Below are 20,545 nucleotides of genomic sequence, written 5' to 3'. Positions count from 1 at the left end.
ACTTCTCTGAAACGGCCGTATAACCACAGACAAACAGACATACCACTCAAATCGCAATCGTCGCACGATTAAACGGTCATTTTGAAAATTCAGTGTGGTTCGGACTGTGCTCGCATGTGTCATGGTGGCGCTGCTGTTTCTACAAAACGTCTCACTTTTGGAGAGAAATGATCGCGACGCCCATCAATGTTTACATAAAGTGACTCAATCATGAACTTTTATTCATCTTTCATGAATGGGTAACGCCACGGGGGAGTCGTCACCTGCTAAATCATTACGTCGAGCCGAGGGATAGTACACCTGCAAACAAATGCTTCGGATTGTGCATTATAGAGGGTGCTAGTGTGATGCCTAACGATGTTTTTGAAACAAATTTCTTCTAAGTAGTATGTCTGTTTGTCTGTGGTATAACTCCTTGAAACGCCCCTAAAAGACCCCCCCCCCTTAAAACCCCCAAAACGCCTCTGAAACCATACTGAAACACTCAAAGGGTTACAACCCATTGAAACGTCCCTAAAAGCCCCCCATGAAATCGATAGAAGCCTCCCTGAAACGCCCTACAGTCTCTTGAAACGTCCCTAAAATTCCCCCTGAAACCCAGCGAATCCTTCTAAACGCCTATGAAACCTCCCTCAAACGCCCTACAACTCCTTGAAACGCCCTTGAAACACTCCTAAAAGCCCCTTTAAAACACCATGGAACCCACTGAAACCACATAAAACTCCTGCTCAACCTCCCTGAAACGTCCTGCAAGCCCTTGAAACGCGCCCCTTAAAGCCCCCTGAAATACCCTGAAACCCCTTCAAACGCTCCTAAAATCGCCTCTGAAACGCCCTGGGACGCCCCTAAAACGCCCTTAAACATTCTGGAACTCCATGAAACCCTCAAAGCGCTTCTAATACCTCCTTGAACCGCTATGCAACCCCTTGAAACGGCCCTGAAGAGCCTCTGAAACCTCCCTGAAACGTCCCGTAACTCCTTGAAACTTCTTAATTGCGCATCTGCAACTTCGGGACTTCGATTTGGTACTGCAACGATAATATCTGTTGAGGGACTTGGCTTCGAGTAAGGACACGGACACTTGAGAAATAACGACAAGCTTTATTTAATACGTCCGTACTGGTTGGAGTGTTACAGTGAGAGTTACAGTGGAATAATCTGTTATGAAAAAATAACAATGATGGTTGCTATGCTGGCAACCCAGGGGCAATTGCTACTACGTTAACATCCCCCCTCAATCGGCCACCCCTAAATGACAGCATAGCTCATGTCGGCTTGGGTCCGTTCAGCCGAAACAAATTTTCATAGTTTGATCTGTAGCCAGAAAAGTATCCGATTATCTTCTCTAGTGTACTGCCTTCCTGCCAGCTTTGCCTATACTGCACCTGATCTTCCGGGCTCCTTGTGTTTCTAGGGTTGTCCGGTCTCCTTGCACAAGCATCTGCTCGTCTGTGGTCATCAGCACTAGCGATGTCTCCTCTATCACCTTTGTGAAACCAATCTTCATCATCACTTTCGGGTTCTCCTGCATAGGTGGCGTTTTGGCGATCATCTTCAGTTTCATATAGCCTTGATGCGTTATCTACCATGAAACTCACAGATTTCCTCTCCTGAGACCAAGCTTCGGAATGATTCTGCCAGCTGCAATCCCTTTTGAGATGCCACCTTCTACCGCAGCCGTGACATTTTCCGGTAAACTTTTGCTGCTTCTCCTGGTGTCCTGTGAATGCTGCAGGTACTTCCTCTTCAAAGTCCGAATGCTCAGTTTCCACACGGTCCGCACGCTTCAACTCTTCTGCCAACAGCCTTTGCTTGACGAGATCCAAGGTTAACTCTTCCTCACTCATATTCTCCAAGGCTGTCACAAGCGGGTCGTATGAGTCCGGTAACGTTAGAAACAGCTGCGACACCAAATCTGCTTCGACCAAGTTCGCACCTGCCGTTTTCAGCTTTCTTACCAACCCTTCGAACTCGATGAAGTGGCTTCTCATCTTGGTTCCACTCTTCATGCGCAGCCGCGCCAGCTGCTTCCGGATGAGGGTCTGGTTGGTAATCGACTTCTTCGCATACGTTGCCTCCAAACCTTCCCACATCAGCTTCGTCGTTGATTTCTCCCGAACGACCTCTAGGCAGTCGTCCGCCAGGCAGCTTACCAACAGCGCTTTTCCCTTGCGGTCCTTCTCCAGGAATTTGGTCCTCTCGGTTACTTGATCCGGAACATCTTCCGTCAGCACCTCCGAGACTCCAGCCGCTTCCAAAAATAGCCTGACACGGTAGCTTCAGTTCTCGTATCCTCCAGTGTCTCCACGAAACTGCGGAATTGCGCAGGCAAGATCCTTCTGCGCTGGGCCCATAACCTGTTGAGGGACTTGGCTTCGAGTAAGGACACGGACACTTGAGAAATAACGACAAGCTTTATTTAATACGTCCGTACTGGTTGGAGTGTTACAGTGGAATAATCTGTTATGAAAAAGTAACAATGATGGTTGCTATGCTGGCAACCCAGGGGCAATTGCTACTACGTTAACAATATCGAAGTAACATTTTTGAAAATTTAGAAAAAAAAAACCTTAGAACTTCCATAAAATAAAATTAAAGCATTAGGTATTGTTCTACGTATTGCGCTTATCTAAACAATTTGATCTTCTAATTGTTGTTTGGTTACTACTGCCTCGCCTACTGCAACTCGATCAATAAAAAAAATGACTCGCTACTAGCCCTGCCCGAAGGGCTTTTTGTTTGTGTGGACCAGCGAGCGGTCAGTGCGTGTGAGTTTGAGACGAGTTGACTAGCAACCGAATGCTAATTGACCGCTGAATGCGCGCGCCCATGGTTTAGCCGATTAGCACTCATCGATCGGTCGTTTTAAGCCACCGACTGATTCGGTCGTGCCCTGAGGGAGAAAGTTTCGGAAGTTTACCCGAGACCGAGCTGCACGTGCAACAGTTGTGTTTATTGTGACCGCGTTTGTTCTTATAGCCATGGTGTTGTTGGTAGCTGCCATCTGTCGCCAGTTGGTCCCGATCCCGAAAGAAGCCCCACTTTCCGGGAAATGTGACCTGCCGTAGATTTTGTGGATTCATATACCTACCTGCGTGAAGAAGAAACCGTCGGGTGAGTGTTGAACGCCCGCTCGAACGAGAAGATGCTGATGATGATGGACGCGAATCCCGGACCGCAGTGAAATTAGTGCAAAGCAGCGCGCGCGAACGAAAAAGAAGAAGAAGAAGAGTTCGTCTGGAATCCGTGCTCCGTCCGAGCAGCTAGTGCCTCCTTCGTTCGATCGTTGCGGGCGCGAGTGCGAAAGGGTTCAGGTTCAGAAGCAACTGAGCAACGGAAAAAAATAACGAAGATCAAGAAGAAGAAAACCGCAGCAGGCTTTGTTGTTCGACCCGTTGTACCTATAGCACGGGGGTGAATCTTCGTCACGAAAAGCACTGCTCGTTTGATAGCTGAACACTAGCGAACCTGGTGGTGGAAGTCAAGCTTTTGCCTACAGCGAGCATAGGGAGACGACGTAGCACGCTTTGATGCGTTTTTATTTTCCCATGGAAATTCATTCCAATCTAGTTCTCCAAGTGACAATTTCACGGCTTCCACCTCGAAACTTCAAAGTTATTCAAAGATACACATCTGTTCTGTGCCTATAGTGTAGTGAGTGCTTAGAAGTGATCTTGGTCAGCGTTAGCAGCCAGCAGCAAGCAAGTTCAAAGCAGGCTGTGAACGAGCAAGGAATATCGTCGTCCGTCCGTTCGTTCGTCCAGTCGTTCGTCAGTCATCTCTTCATCATCATCCGAGATCCGAGTAGGCCTCTGCTCTAGCTCTGGCTCTCTGTTGGGCTGGGAACAACCGCAGCGAAAGAAGCAGCAGCATCAAGAAGGAGAGACTAATATGACTGATTGGTGGTGGAGTGCCTTTGGCAAAAAAGGTGAGTTGTGTCGATGATGCGCCTTCGGGTACCTACTTTTCCTTATTGGGATTTGTCGCTGCTCATCTTGTTGTTTTGAACTTAATTTTTAGCTTGAAGTCATTTTCTGGAATTATGTATTTGTTTCGTTTGTGGTTTCCGATTTTTCTAAATTATTTGCCTTTCCTGAGTCAGAACCTTTGACAGTTCTACTGTTTATTATTGACGATTTCATAAATTTATAGACTCTAGTGCAGTTTTGTTTTAGTGAGATACAATTTGCACACTCACTAATATTAGTAGGCGTATGCATAAAAATGTTTGACATTTTACCAAAACAAGGGAGACGAGCTCACAAAATGTCTAGCATAATATGACCCTCACTGAACTAGGATTCTCGGGCAGATTTTGTGGTCCGCAATCTACTGTTTGGCAACAACAGGTGTTAAGGGACAGTTAAGAATCTCTACGGAATAGTAATATGCGCTGAGAATTTGTTATAGAACGAGTTGTAAGATGTAATAATGGATAGTGTGTTGTGTGTTGGGTTTTTATGACCTCCGGTCGCAGCGGGGTGGATTGCAGTTGGTTGGGGAGGGGACTTCTAGGTTCGTAATTGGGGTGGGGAGTCGTTCGGAGTCGAATAGTAAGGGACACGTCATGGTGGGGACTGGGATTTTGAGTCAGCAGGACGACTGCGGCTGGTGGAGTTGGGAGGGGCAACATCTGTGGGGACTGGTCGCTGCAATGCAACGCGGGTATCTGAAAACCGATTTTAACCTGCGTTGTCACTCCTAGTTCCGCGAGCCATCTTGTGAATATGGAGTCCCTGTTTTATCCCTGGTGTGCCCTGTCCATACGGACTGAGTGATCCTTCATCGTAGATTTGCCAGCTTTCTGACTGAGACCGGGGGTTCGAGAAGTGCAACATGTAGTATACTCTATCCTCCGCATCACAACCACAACACTCATTTACACCCAAATTAGTTCCAGCTCCATGAACCTCCACATTGTTTCTGGAATCTCCGACTCTAATACATTTTTCACGAAATTGTGTCGATACGATGCTAATCAAATTCTCTTCCAAAATAATAACAATGAGAAAAAAAGTTGTTGTCGGGGTAACCGTGAGAAACCGTAGGTGTTCAGTGAGGTGTGCAAATAATCACTGTACAAAAAATAATTGCACAAAAGTCTAATAAGCTGTAAAATACTCAATAGTTGTCTTGTCTGTTGTTAGTTAGTTGTCTTAAAACCCGTGATGTGGAGCATATAAAAGGTTATTGAAGGAAAATCTTTTTTAAGGTATTGTGTGTCATTTCTCTTTTCCTCTTTTCCAATACTTTTTGAACTATGTCCCGTTGATGACATGCATGACATGGTTACAAACTTGTTACAATCGCAAGATCCGTTCGACCCTGGTGCCAAGGTGAAGTAGTAATAAAAATTTGCGCTACATCTCCTACAAGGTCGGTGTTGATTGGAAGTAGGGTATGTGTTCCATCATTAATCTCACGCTCCCATATTCATCCTATTCGAAAACAAGCGATTACGGCACCGATTGATTCCGTTCTTTTTGTTTTCATGGGTGCTCACTTCTAACAAAAAATACAAAAATAAGAAACAAAACAAACATCGCTTATATCCTTTGTTTTTCGTAGGATGAAAATGGGAGCCACATGCTTAAGAAGGGAACCAATACCCTACAAGGAAAAGGCAATTCAACAATCTACATGGCCTGCTGGATTGTTGTTTCGAGAATTTATGCAATGTGAACCCGACCACAAGGAATTCTGAAACGATCGGCACAGTATACATTTTTAATACCTACCTACTTTTGTTTAGCTTCATTCTAGTTGAGTAAAAAAAGATCACTGGGGCTGCAAAATCCCTCTGATTAATAACTAGGTTTTTAGAAGCCAAAGATGAACTCCAAAAATGTGCTAATACTTGCAGCCGCAGCTGGAATGATTCCCAGAGGAATTTCAGGAAGAATTCCCAGACGAACTAATGGACGAATTTCCAAAGGAATTTCTTGAACAATTTCCAGAGGAATTCCTGGAAAATTTCCCGGAGGAAATCCTAGAACAATTCCCTGAGGAACTCCTGAAAGAATTCCCGAAGAAGTTCCTAGAAGAATTCCCTGAGGAATTTCTGGAAGAATTTTCAGAAGAATTCCCTAATGAACTCGTTTGAGACATCCCGGTGGAACTCCCGGAAGAATTCACGGAGGAACCTCTGGAAGAATTCCCGAAGGAATTAACGCTGGGGATTACTCCAGAAATACGAACAGGGGATTTCTTCCGGAGTTCCCGTTGTGTATTTTTCCTCTACTGAAGAAATCTCCAGTGGGTAGTACTGGAGCAAGAGGAAATTACTGAAGGAACAAAACTCCTTTGTTTGTGGAAAGAGGAAATGCTTGGCGGAATCCCCAGAGGGCATTGCTGACAAAATTCTCAAAAGTACTCCTAGAAGAATTCCCGGAAGCTTTTTCATTTTTAAATTTTTATTTACATCTATTTTAACTTAGAATAATTCTACACTAACTCCTGGAAGAGTTTCCAATGGAACTCCTGGAAGAATTCCCAGAGGAACTTACCATATAGAGGGCATTGCTGACAATGTTCTCAAAGTAACTCCTGGAGGAACGCTCGGCAAGAACTCCTGCAGGAATCTCAAGGAGGAATTCCTGGCGGAATTCTCAAAAGAACCCCTGGCGGAATCCCAGACGGGACTTCTAGAAGAATCACCAGTGGGAACTCCTGACGGGATCCCAAAAGGGACCTCAACGTTGGATCTCCTGTAGAATCTCTTGGAGATAAGAGAGGTTAGAGAGAAACGCTTGCGGAATTGTCAGAGTAACTCGTGCAGGAATCGCCAAAGGGAACTCCTAGAAGATTTACGTTCGCCTCACAGCAAACAAAATCTTGTGATATCACATTATTTTCGCTGCCCATCAGTCGCGTCGTAAAAGTGATGTACAAATTACATCCTTTCCACGCTGCAAAATAGCCGCCCAGCTTGAAAGTAGGTCTAGCAATCCCTAGAACCGGAGCGACGGAAAGATCATATACATATAAGAAAAATATTGGCACGGATTCGTAAACTCATCCGCAGAGTGTGAGGCGTATCCCTTACCTCTCGGTTATTTCACCGAGTTAGAAGATAGATGATAGATACTGCTTCTAGGTATCTGCTGGAATGGGTTTGTTGACACATGTACATGGAAATTGTGAAAATTGTTGGAAAACGATGTAACCGAGTGGAATTACATAAAAAAGTAGGATACATTGCCAGAAATTACGCGCCTGGAAATTACAAAATTATTTACTGTGCTGTAAGAATCCCCAGTGGAAACTTTCGAAGGAATTCTTAGAGGAAATTGCTGGCAAAATGTTCCGATTACAGGCTTCCTTTACAAATTTCCAGGAGAAACTTCAATTTTGGCGCGATTGGAGTGCTTAACCCAGGTGCACTTTAGCGCCAATTTATTCATCACCGCTTAGGAGAGGGGCTTGGTAGTTTAGTGACTACCGCTTCTGATTCGTATGCAGAAGGTCATGGGTTCAAACCCTGGCCCGTCCCTTTCATCCTACTTTGTATCTTTCTATCCACTTTCTCTCTCTTCTCTACATATACAACTCATGTATATTCATATGTTCATAGCCATCGCTAGAACCAGAAACGAATTGCAAAAAATCGTTTCCCTCCCTTCCAACTTCCACAGTACAGTGTAGGGTATCGCGCCACTTGGGCGGTGGCTTCTATATTAAAAAGACAATTACACCGTCTTTGACCTTACGGCCTCTACAGACTGAACAGTACAAACATTCGACAACGGACAACACATATGGGTAATTCTCGCTGAGACCGGCCCACTATTTGCACCTTGTCTTCAAAAATGTATAAGGTGGCGATTTTCTGAAGGTACTCGCTAAAAAAGTAAGGAAAACGCATTTGGTTACTCAAATTGGAGGACCCCCCGTTAGTTAGAGCCACAACAATTTTTGCAGACCCCTCGATTTTGGTCAAATGGTGGCTCATTTAAAACGTTATAACTCGAAAGTTTCTCCAAAAACCACCTCAAAACGAATTGTTGTTGAAAAGAGGAAAGATAGAGCTACTATTTACAAAAATAAAAAGTTGAGTCGACCATATTGATTTTGGCCGACATCTTGGATTTTTATCCCAAAACATTTTTTTTCACCATTAGGGCAACCACCGATTTTCAAAATTTTTGCATCAATTGAAAGCTGAGACATTTATACATAACATATCAAAAAATTAGAGATGTCTTTTTCGTCTTTCAAAAGTTATCTGCCGTTTTGTAAACCATGCCACTTTTGCGCACTGTGCCCAGTGCCGGCCGTTTACATAAATGCAGCGTTATTTCGCAGTGTTAACGACCACAAATTTCAAATCTGAACCCATTAATAGAAAGCTGAAGGTTTAAGCTTTTCAAAACACTAAAAAAGTTAGAAAAGCAATGCCCGCATAATTGAAAAACAGTCAAAAACGGAAACGAACCTCGGATTTGCCCAAATTTTGCGACAGGTGCCTTTGTGTATACATGCAGGCGTAAACTCGGATGCTGTTGCAAGTCGTTGTCGGTGCGCATGGAAATGTATGGAGAAAACCGTGCATTAATTTACAAAACTGCAGATAACTTTTGATAGGAAAAAAAGACATCCCTAATTTTTTTATATGTTATGTACAAATGTCTCAGCTTTCAATTGATGCAAAAATTTTGAAAATCGGTGGTTGCCCTCATGGTGAAAAAAATGTTTTGGGATAAAAATCCAAGATGGCGGCCAAAATCAATATGGCCGACCCAAGCAAGACACCCATATGATCGAGAAAGGCTGCGAGGACAAGTCCCACGTTCACGCTATTACTCGCCATCATCGTAGTTCAAGTTGGAAGGAGAAGAAGTCGCAGTCACCGAAAACACCTTGCTGGTTCTGTGGGGATCTACACTACGTCAAGGAGTATCCCTACCAGCCGCATACCTGTACGAAGTGCAAGCAGAAGGGCCACAAGGAAGGCTACTGCTCATCATCCGAAAAGAAGTCATCGAAACAGGTCGACAAACCGAAACCAAAAGACGTCGTCAAGTCCAAGGTATCTCGGTTAAGCGAGTTGGCCTCATGAAGAAGCGGAAGTACGTCAAGAAGAAAACAACGGTTCGCCCACAACGTTGCAGCTCGATTGTGCCTCCGACATCACCATTATTTCCAAGCGCACTTGGACATCAGTGGGCAAACCTGTCATCAATCCATCGGAAGTCGACGCCGTGAGTGCCTCTAGTGACAGCATCGGGATCCTAGGTGGTTTCAACGCCGAAATCACCGTTCAAGACGTGACAAAATCTGGCCGCATTTTCGTCACCACAAGCAATCCGGATCTCAACGTACTCGGAATCGAAACAATCGATCAGTTCGATCTCTGATGGTCGGTTCCATTCAGCTCGTTGGTCAACAACACCAGCAAAACTCGAACGCAACGATGCAGAAGCTTCAAGCCAAGTTTCCTGAAGTGTTCCAGTCCACGCTCGGATGCTGCTCGAAAGCGAAGGTGACACTCTATCCGAAGCCACAATTTTTTTTTCCAGAAGTTTCTTCTGGGATTCTCAGAAGCTCTTGATGAAATTCTTCTGTGGCTTAATTTAGGATTCCTTCAGAAGCTTTGTCTGGGTTTTTTTCCAAGAGTTTCTTCTGAGATTCATAAAAAGTTTCCATGTAGGATATTATCGAAAGCTCTTGCCAGGATTCCTCCAGGAAGTATTTTCTGGATTTTTCAAAAAAAATATTCACGAGATTTGTTCAGTGTTACTGCTATTAGAAAAGAATTTTCAAAGGAATCCCAGAAAAAGTTCCCGGAGGAATCTACGAAAGAGTTCCGAAGAAAATTCCAAAAGCACATCCAGAAGAAGTTCCCAGAGGAATTCCTTAAAGAGTTCGCGGAAGAATCGCGGAAGGAATTCCCGAAAAAATACTGGATGTAGTTCCTGGAGGAATCCCGGAAGGAGTACCCGGTGGAAGTACCGTAGGAAATCTTTAAGCAATCCCATAAGTAGTTCCTGAAAGAATTCCGGAACGAATTCCTGGAGATATCTCGGAGAAGATTTTGGAGAAATACTGATAGAAGTTCAAGTCATCGCCGGGGTCATATTGACCCCCCAACCGGCTCCAAAGGGAAAGAATCCCTGAAGGAACTCCAGGAACTACTTCCGGGATTCTTCCGGGAATTCCTTCAGGGATTCCTCCGATATTTTTTTCTAGACTACTGTCAGGAAATGTTTCTGGAATTTCCTCCGGAACTCTTTCATGGATTCCTACGGGAGTATTATCTGAGATTCCTTTGAGAAATCTTTCCTAGAAGAAGTTATCCTTGAGAAATCTCTGAAATAATTTTTACAGAAATCCAGGAAAAAATCTCTGAAGAATCCCGGGAATACTTCCTGGAGGAATCCTGGCAAGAGCTTTTGATAATATCCCAGACGGAATCTCTTTAGGAATCTCAGAAGAAAGTTTTGAAAAAAAAAACCCCAGTGGGGTTTCTAAAGGGATTCTAAATAAACCCCGGAAAAATCTCATCAAGAGCTCCTGGGGATCCCAGAAGAAACTCCTGGAAAAAATATGTGGAGTAACCGCGAAGGATATCTTGGAGAAATCCCGGATGGAATTCCTGTGGAATCCCAGAAGAATCTCCTGGGTAGTCAGGATGGAACTGTTTGGCAGCTTGCCTCCTCTTTCATCCCGCTTTTCCTTGTGTATGTTTAGGAGAGTGAGTAAGAAAGCAGAAAATGCTGGCTCCGCCAATGGCCTTTTCACGTTGATCAACTTGGTATGGAGTACTAGATAATTTTATCCACGCCTTTGAACGATTTGAATTAGGGTGCCTGTACCAGTTATCGCACTACCTAAGGAAAACTACTTCTACAAAAATAAGAAGAAGACCAACGAATGTCGTCGATACGTCAAATGATAGATTTGTTTTCATACTTTACAGGAAAAATATAAAATCTGAGCCAAACCCACTTTTACTATTTATTACGGCGTGAGCCAATGATAGGAACCCTGTACCAGTTATGGACATACTTTTTAATTTCGGTTCCACTTCGCACTATTTACATGCATTCCTTATGGGATTTGCCATAACTGGTACACTATGGCGAAATAGGGTGCAAGGAAGCCGAAATTATAAGCAAAATGATTTATTTCTATCATAATTTGAGCAAAATGTGAAATTTAAATGAGTGCTATCATCTTTTATGAACGTGATCTATTGTTCACATATTTTTTCTTGATGATTTGCATCGTTAAAGGTTGAAAATCAACTACTGGCGAATTTGAGGTACTATAGCCATAACTGGTACACTGAGCCTACGTCATCAAAAAACTGTCAGATTTCGGGAATAGTATATCACATTCTTTACACAGTGCGCGGGGATAGTCCAATACGCGTCATTTCCGCACCGGGATCCATGTTTTTGAATTTCCGCATAATCGCATACATTATCGCAAAAATCGCAGTAAGCTATGCACGCGCGGTTGGATGTGTTTTGATCCGCTGTCACGTTTTTCCTCGTCCTTGCGTGAAAGTCGATTCGGCCGCTGAAAAGATTCTGTGGGTGATACCGAAGAGGATAAGTGAGGAACTCTTTTTCTGTGACATTAATGTACGGCGACCACTAAGATGGATGTGAACATTTTTCGTTTGTCTTTTTGTGCTTTTTTAATTGTTCGGAATTTGTAAGAATCGTCTTCGTCTGAAGATATGTGTTTGAACGTGTCCGTATAAAATATTCGAAATAGGAAATAAACCCTGGGTTATGTGGCGATTCCACCAGGGTGCGAGGCCGCCATTTTTAAGAATCCAACATCTTGTATGTAAACATTTGTGTATCCACAAAGGATTCCATTGTGGATACACGATAGATGTTGGCTCCTGTCAGATGCATTAGGAGGGATTAGGGCTGCCACATACGTGGGCGATTCCGTTTCCTTATCAATTGCGTTCTCGATTTTGGAGACCGGGTTCGGAAGAAATAATTGAGATCGATTAAAAGGAGATCAATACAAATGCAACGCTCAGAATCAGTGAACTACGATACGCTGGAACTTTATATACGATACGATATATATTCAACTTTGCAACTCCATCCAAGATTTTTGCAAGTATTCATGCTGTTTATAACTATTTATGCATAACAACTTAAACTAAGGATCTATCTAATGTTTGCTTATATGGTGGATTCCCCGGCTGACATAGAGTTCGCCTATGATATGTGGGAACATATGGAAACTCTTGTGTACTGCATCCAGAATATACTACCTATTTGCATCTCTACCAGATCTGGGTTCAGATTCAGACTTTGTGCTTATCAGCAACACGGTTGATAGATTTGCATTTGGTGATCGAATCTCTTCAAAACTGTAAGCATCATGAGGTTTAGATGACTATGTCATAGTGATGTCGTATTGGTCCTTTGACAACAAACTGTTTAAGGCTGACTATGACTATAACTAGAAAATACTTCATTCCCAGTTGTGCATTTGGACGAGTCGGACGTGTGCTCCGTATCTCACCACGCGATAGACCTCGTATAAGTGGAGTTTTTTCCCCCGCAAGTGCGGAAGGTTTTTTATATCGGACGTTTTCCTGCTTGTGCGAAGTGTAGTGTCGCAAGGTGGTATCCAGCGCAACCCGGGAAGCGAGGTGCTTGCATCATCGTACATCAAAGAAGAAGCATCGCATCCAAGAAAGTCATCTTTATCGCCATCATCAGCCCCTCCGTCATCGAAGAGGACGGCGGCGACGGGTGCGAAGGCAGACGCGACGGACAGCTTTACCATCGACCTGCCTGTGATAAATATCTACCTGCTTCGGTCAGATAAGTATCACTCTTTCGATACACTCTTTTGTCCGCCCAATTTGTTTTGATCGCTTTTGTCTATTGTATCCCCAGTCCACATTCGACCACGTGCTTTTTTTTGACATCCATAACAGTGGTTCCCAAACTACTGTATACGGGTAAGGGTGTACAAACTGTAAATAACAGAACAATTTTTTTTTGTTTTTTTTTATTAGCTATTTTTTTTTTTCAATACCGTTTTTTTTTGCATCCTACAGGGTGCGCTAAAATAAACATAAGAATTGAATTCGTATATTATTAGTACAAGTTTTTTTTTTTTTTGCTTTATTTTTTTCTATATATTATTAACATTGTTTGGTTTACAAACCAAACAGTTGTCGTCCTAAGGAAGAAAGTGCACTGTAAATTCTATAAGGTTTTTCTCTTCCTCTTTTGCACTTTTGAGTTATTTTCCATAAATTTGTTTCCACATGGACGATTCGATTGGAGGCGAAACGCCTCCTAATGATATCATTGCTCGTACGCGGTTTTATCAGCCATCTTCGCCTGGACCTTGGGTTGTCTATTTCCGGCGCAAATGCAAACCATTGAATATGCTTTCGATTTCTCGAGAGCTGACGCGTAAGTATTCTGGGACCGTTATTCACCAAGTGAAAGCATCCAAGCTGCGTGTTACCGCACCTAGCTACAAAGCAGCAAATGAAATTGCTCAACACGAAGCGTTTACTGTTGAATACGCGGTCTATGTGCCAGCACGAGAAGTGGAGGTGGAGGGGAAGATCCTCGACGAAATGCTGACATGTGAGGACATCAAGACCGGCTTTGGTCGATTCAAAAATAGGTCAATTCCTGATGTGGTTATCCTAGACTGTAAACGCTTATCTAAGGTTTCCATGGAAGGAAATAAAAAGGTGTACTCGCCTTCAGCGTTTTTTCGAGTGACTTTTCCAGGTTCCGTCCTCCCGGAATTTGTTGTAATTGATGGTGGTTTTTACCCAGTGCATCTTTTTAGGCCGAAGGTTTTTAATTGTACCAAATGCAAGCAGTTTGGTCACAGTGATAGCTTTTGCGACAACAAGCCCCGTTGTGGCAAATGCAACCAAGCTCATTTGGAGGACTCTTGCACACAGGAAGCGGAAAAATGTAGCTACTGTGACGGAGATCCACACGACTTGCAAGTTTGCCCGGCTTACAAAAGACGCATTCGAAATGAGAGTCGCTCTATCATAAAGCGCTCCAAACAGACATATGCGGAGATGGTGAAATCTTTTAAAACACCAGATTCCGTGTCTGAATCAGCTGTCCCAGTTGAAAATCCCTATCAGGAGTTGTCTTCCGATGATCAGGACGATGGCGAAACTGATGAGGGTAGATCTCTTTCGGAGGTACACGCACCTGGAAAAAGGAAGTCATCATCTTCCCCGGGATTGCGCCGAAAGGTCTTTTTAAAGTCTTCCCTCAAAAGTTTGCCTAATGTAAAAGGAGACGGGGTAAACTTAAAAACTCCGAAGAATCAGGTTCCTCTAGCTTCAGATCCATGTTGTAGCAAGAACCTGTCACCCCCGTCTCCGCCTGTTAAATACACTTCAAAGAGAAATAATCGACAAAGTAGCAAGAAAAAAGCTACCAAAGTTCCTCGTAGTTCAAGCAAGCCTCCTAGACCCAAGCGAGGACTGTTTACTTTTAGGGTTCTCGTGGATCGCTTATATAATGCCCTCAGCCTTCCAGAAACATTAAGAGGCATTATTGATATGTTTATACCTACAGTAGAAGAATATCTTCGGAATCTGACACAATCATGGCCCCTCCTTGCTGCGATCATATCTTTCGATGGATAATTCATCAAGTGAGGTACAAGGTATGATCACTGTGCTACAGTGGAACTGTCATAGTCTAAAACCTAAATTAGACCTGTTTAAGTTTTTGATTCACAACTCTGATTGTGATATATTTGCCCTTTGTGAAACATGGCTTTCTTCTGAAGATGAACTCAACTTCCACGATTTTAACATTATACGCCAGGATAGAGATGACCATTATGGGGGAGTTCTTTTGGGGATCAAAAAGACTTACTCATTTTATAGAATTCCAATCGCGACTCATCCTGGCGTAGAAATCGTCGCTTGCCAAATAAATGTAAAGGGTAAAGAACTTTGCGTAGCTTCCGTTTACATTCCTCCAAGAATTTCAATTAACCGCCGTCATCTTTGGAATGCGGTTTCTGCACTATCACATCCAGTTTTAATTCTGGGTGATATGAACGCGCATGGTACAGGGTGGGGCGAACCATATGACGATAATAGAGCGGCCGTTTTCTATGATTTGTGCGACGATTTCAATTTGAACATTTTAAATACAGGTGAAGTGACACGTATTGCATCTGACGGCAAAGAAAGTCGTCTCGACCTATCACTGGGGTCAAGTTCACTATCATTCGATTGCTTGTGGAAGGTAATCGAGGATCCTCATGGTAGTGATCACTTACCCATTATAACCACCATAAAGCATAATAGTGAAAGGTCAGACCATCCAATTCAGGTTCCTTTTGACCTCACAAGGAATATCGATTGGCAAAAGTATGCAGAAGCGGTATCTTTTGGCATCGAATCATTCAATCCCCTCCCACCTTTGGATGAGTATCGATTCCTGTCTGAACTGATATATAAGAGTGCATTAGAATCACAAAAACGACGTGTTCCAAGTGCAACCTTCAAAAGAAGACCAGCCACACTAGGCTGGGATGATGATTGCACCCAGTTGTATCTTAAAAAATCTGATGCTTTCAAAACTTTTCGTAGGCACGGTACCTCAGATCTTTATCAAGAGTACGCAAAGCTTGAAAGACAGCTGAGAAACCTGCTGAAAGCGAAGAAGCGTAGTTATTGGCGACACTTCATTGAGGGTCTCTCAAGAGAAACTTCAATGACAACGCTCTGGAGAGTGGCTCGCAACATGCGAAACCGCTCTTCTTCTAATGAGAGTGACGAATACTCCAACCGTTGGATATTCAGCTTCGCGAAAAAGGTCTGCCCAGACTCAGTCCCAGCACAACCGATTTCTTGGGAAACATCCTCAAGAGACGGTTCTCTGGACAGACCCTTCACTATGCTGGAACTTTCTATGGCTCTTCTTTCATCAAACAATTCCGCTCCGGGACGCGATATGATCAAGTTCAATCTTCTTAAGAATCTCCCAGATATCGCGAAAAGACGATTACTAGACCTGTTCAACTCATTCATGGAGAACAACATTGTTCCGCCAGAATGGAGACAGGTCAAAGTAATAGCTATTCAAAAGCCTGGTAAACCAGCGTCTGATCATAATTCATACCGCCCAATTGCTAGGTTATCATGTTTAAGGAAATTGTTGGAAAAAATGATCCTATCACGACTCGATCATTGGGTCGAATCGAATAACTTGCTTTCAAATACACAGTTCGGGTTTCGCAAGGGCAAAGGAACAAACGATTGTCTAGCGTTGCTTTCAACAGATATTCAACTGGCCTTTGCGGAAAAGGAGCAACTGGCTTCAGTTTTCTTGGATATTAAGGGCGCCTTTGATTCAGTTTCCATAGGAATATTGTCAGAAAAACTGCACAATAGTGGACTTCCAGGAATTTTAAATAATTTCTTGTATAATTTGTTGTCAGAAAAACATATGAGTTTCAATCTCGGACAACTGACAACTTCCAGAATTAGTTACATGGGCCTACCCCAAGGCTCATGTTTAAGTCCCTTGCTTTATAATTTTTACGTGAAAGACATTGATAGTTGCTTGGAAGGACAATGCACGCTAAGACAACTTGCAGATGATGCTGTGGTTTCTCTAAAAGGCCCACATGCAGAAATGTTGCAAAGACCATTGCAAAATTCTCTAAATAATCTGTCAATCTGGGCAAGAGATTTAGGGATCGAGTTTGCTCCGCAAAAAACTCAATTGGTTGTGTTTTCTAGAAAGCGGAACCCAGCCCAACTGAAACTCAATCTTTTGGGAATAGAAATCGACCAATCTTTGACTTCGAAATACCTTGGGGTCTGGTTTGATTCAAAAGGCACTTGGGGTACCCAAATCAAGTATTTGGTGCAAAAATGTCAACAAAGGATCAATTTTCTACGCACAATTACCGGAACATGGTGGGGTGCTCACCCGGAAGACCTCATAAAACTTTACAAAACGACTATTCTCTCTGTTATTGAGTATGGCTCTTTCTGCTTCCACTCAGCAGCAAACTGCCACCTAATAAAGTTGGAACGAATTCAATACCGTTGTTTGCGTATTGCTCTCGGCTGTATGCACTCAACGCATAATGCGAGCCTTGAGGTCCTGGCAGGGGTGAAACCTCTCCAGAACCGATTCTGGGAGCTCTCGCTAAGGTTACTTTTCAAGTGTGGAGTGAGCAACACACTTGTCATTGAAAACCTCGAAGAAATGCTCAGTCTGAACACTCAATCAAAATTCATGAGAATTTATCTGTTCTACATGTCATCTGACATAAGCCTACCAAGTTATAATCCTCCCCGTGTACACTTCACTAATGACAGTACCTCTGTTAAATACGATCTGTCCATGAAACAAGCTATTCATGGAATACCAGATCAACTTCGATGTATATCTATTCCTCGCATTTTTAACGAAAAGTACCAAAATGTCAATTCCTGTAAGAGATTCTTCACTGATGGGTCTCGTATAAATGGATCCACTGGTTTCGGTGTCTTCAATGAAAATTTCACCGCCTTCCGCAAACTTCAGGAACCTTGTTCGGTTTATGTTGCTGAGCTGGCAGCAATCAATTTCGCTTTGGGGATGATTTCAAACATGCCCGTAGACCATTTCTTCATCTTCTCGGATAGCCTTAGTTCGATTGAGGCACTCCGGTCGATGAAACCTGTAAAACATTCATCTTACTTTCTTACAAAAATAAGGGAGCAGATGGGTGCACTGGTCGAAAGATCATACAAGATTACCTTTGTATGGGTCCCCTCACATTGCTCAATTTATGGCAATGAGAAGGCGGACTCTCTCGCAAAGGTGGGCGCACAGGAAGGTGAGATCTATGATAGAAGAATTTCACATGATGAATTTTTCCATTTTGTTCGCCAGAGTTCTCTTCAAAGTTGGCAAAATGATTGGCGAGATGGCCAGCTGGGACGGTGGTTACATTCCATTATTCCTAATGTTTCTTTGCGAGTGTGGTGGTATGGTCTGGATGTAAGTCGCAATTTCATTCGCGTGATGTCAAGACTTATGTCCAACCATTACTCGCTAGACGCGCATTTACACAGGATTAACCTCGCGTTGAGCAATGTTTGTACTAAGTGCGGTTCCGGTTATGATGACATCGACCACGTAGTTTGGCAATGCCCGGATAATGACGCCTCCAGAGCGCTACTATTGGATACCCTTGAGGCCCGAGGTAGACAACCCTTTGTTCTTGTGAGAGATGTGTTGGGGACCCGCGATGTCACATATATGGGATGTATTTTCGACTTTCTTCGCTCTGCTGGTATAAAAGTTTAATTCGCTTGTGTTTTCTTCTCCAGTTTTTTTTTTTCTCTGTTTTGTCCTCTTTGTGTTACCAAGCTACTCCTGGCCATCCGGAAGACCAAGTCCCACAACAAGTTGGTACCAACACCACAAGGCACCGAATTCGCTAGCAAGATGCGACTCACCCCCGGATGAGCAGCAGTGAAACCTTTGGCCCAATCCTTACCCTGTCCATCCCTCAAAATGTGACCTTCTAACCTCGAGCTGCCACGAGTACCCTGGCTTCCACCCATTACTAACAGATATCATTAAAAAGTTATTACTCTGTATAATGTATACTATTAAGTACAAAGAAAGATCCTCGGCTCCGTAAAGCGTTATACGCGATTGAGCCCCAAATAAATGAACTAGATAAAAAAAAAAAATAGAAAATACTTCTGCTCATTTATTATGTACTAGTAACTTACATTGAGATGACCAATCCACCTATCTGTATCCTCTATTTATTGTTGATTTTTAGAAAAATGTCTACTCATCCTATCATTGAAACAGATGGCCAGATCAAAGTACGCATGCAATGTGAAATACTTTGAAAACCAACAACAAATAATGATCATCGGTGTCGTAACCAAGGCATCGCTAGGGTCGATCGAGAGGTCCATGAGATAATCAGTAGTCTGATTACTGCGGTAGATTTTCGTCCCTGTTCTACCGTAAAATGGAAAGTTTTCATTAGCAATACCTCGGTGCCATTGCGCGGGCAAACTCTAACCATCTTAATTTTCCTCCGTGGGTTTTATTGTGGTGCAATCTCATAATAACCAAATGGTACAAAAACGCTAAATGATGGATGTTCCAACTGATGATTCCGATCAAAAATTCTCTTTTTATGCGAGACTTAAGTTGGAGCTCGATTCGCCACAGCCGACCACATCATACCTAATCCCAATCCTGTCCTGCTTGACCCAACTCAACTACATACCTCATACCTAGTAGATATGTACGGCGAAATAAAAAAAAAATGGAACGGCATTCGCCCGCCCGGATCTCGGCTCCCCGGACTTATGTCGGGGCATGGCTTTTATTAGATAATAGCATAAAATTAATTTTAATAGGCTAGAATTGAAAGGAGTTTACAAATTGAAAGCTCTTTTCAACGTGCTCGCGCGCGCAGTAGGCTGCGTGTGTGTGCGTTGTTTTGTACGTGTGTGCCTGTGTGTGGAATTCTAGAACGGGTTTGGATAAAGGCAGTTCTCAAAGCGCTGATCATCGGATCGAGGAGCTCGGACGGAGCAGTAAGCGAGAGGTTAGGAAAGGTTAGGCCGTATCGAAGCGAAGCAGGCCATGCGAAGGGAGACGCGAAAAAGATTCTGACATGCGCGGAGAAAAGGCAGAGTCAACAATAACACGGAGCTGGGTCTTGTACAGTGCACACACGCACACGGCCTGCTCAGGTTGTTTGTAATCCAGGCGTGGAGAAATTGAGGAATAATGGAGAACGAATAAACGATGAGCGATGATGGGTTTTTGAGTGATTTGGATCGACACATTTGAATTAGAATTTGGTTCGAATTTGAACGCTTTTATCGACTGTTGATACTGACGGATGAGTAGTTGACAGGTTACTTATCACTCGTGGTGGGTAAATAACACAACAAAATGGGAAACTTTGTCTGTGGTTACCAACCGGGGGGAATCGTAGATGAATGCTTAGAAACAGGAGCTGTCAACTGCCAATGTTAAATGAAGTTATGCGAGAAGTATCTCTGACAGGGATTCTGAAGTTTGCATTTGAAATTTGGTTAGCTGTTATAGGTATGAAAATACCATCGGAATCGATCAGACAACATTGATTATAACATTTAAGACAAATTCAAGCCTTACGAGAAACATGAAAACAGTGTGTTTTCCCTTGTAAAATCTTATACAAATTCCAATTGAAATGCACAAAGTTTGGACACTACCCATCGCACAAATTTTGCACAGTTTCAGGAGTTAAAATGGCTAAAATCCTGAGCAGAAGTGGATCACAATCCTGACCAGGATTAGCTCACAATCCTGAGCAGGATTGACGCACAATCCTGAGCAAGAATGACTCACAATCCTGAGCAAGATTAACTCACAATCCTGAGCAGGATTGACTCACAATCCTGAGCAGGAATGACTCACAATCCTGAGCAGGATTGGCTCACAATCCTGAGCAGGATTGGCTCATAATCCTGAGCAGGATTGGCTCACAATCCCGAGCAGAAGTGGCTCCCAATCCTGAGCAGAAC

At 43.2% G+C, this 20,545-nt stretch overlaps 1 protein-coding gene across 2 annotated transcripts in view; it reads left to right on the top strand.

The window, feature by feature from the left end:
* LOC115260194 (uncharacterized) overlaps positions 1-20,545 on the top strand; it is a 300,226-nt gene that overhangs the window by 7,763 nt on the left and 271,918 nt on the right. For both annotated transcript variants that reach the window (XM_029861109.2, XM_062844163.1), the window contains exon 2: positions 2,980-3,928. The gene's annotated coding sequence lies outside the window, so the exon portion shown is untranslated. The remainder of the gene's footprint in view (positions 1-2,979; positions 3,929-20,545) is intronic.

This window comes from Aedes albopictus, chromosome 1, assembly GCF_035046485.1.
Source record: "Aedes albopictus strain Foshan chromosome 1, AalbF5, whole genome shotgun sequence".
NCBI classification, from domain to species: domain Eukaryota; kingdom Metazoa; phylum Arthropoda; class Insecta; order Diptera; family Culicidae; genus Aedes; species Aedes albopictus.
The sequence above is the reverse complement of the archived record's forward strand: the minus strand, read 5'-3'. Positions and strand labels throughout refer to the sequence as shown.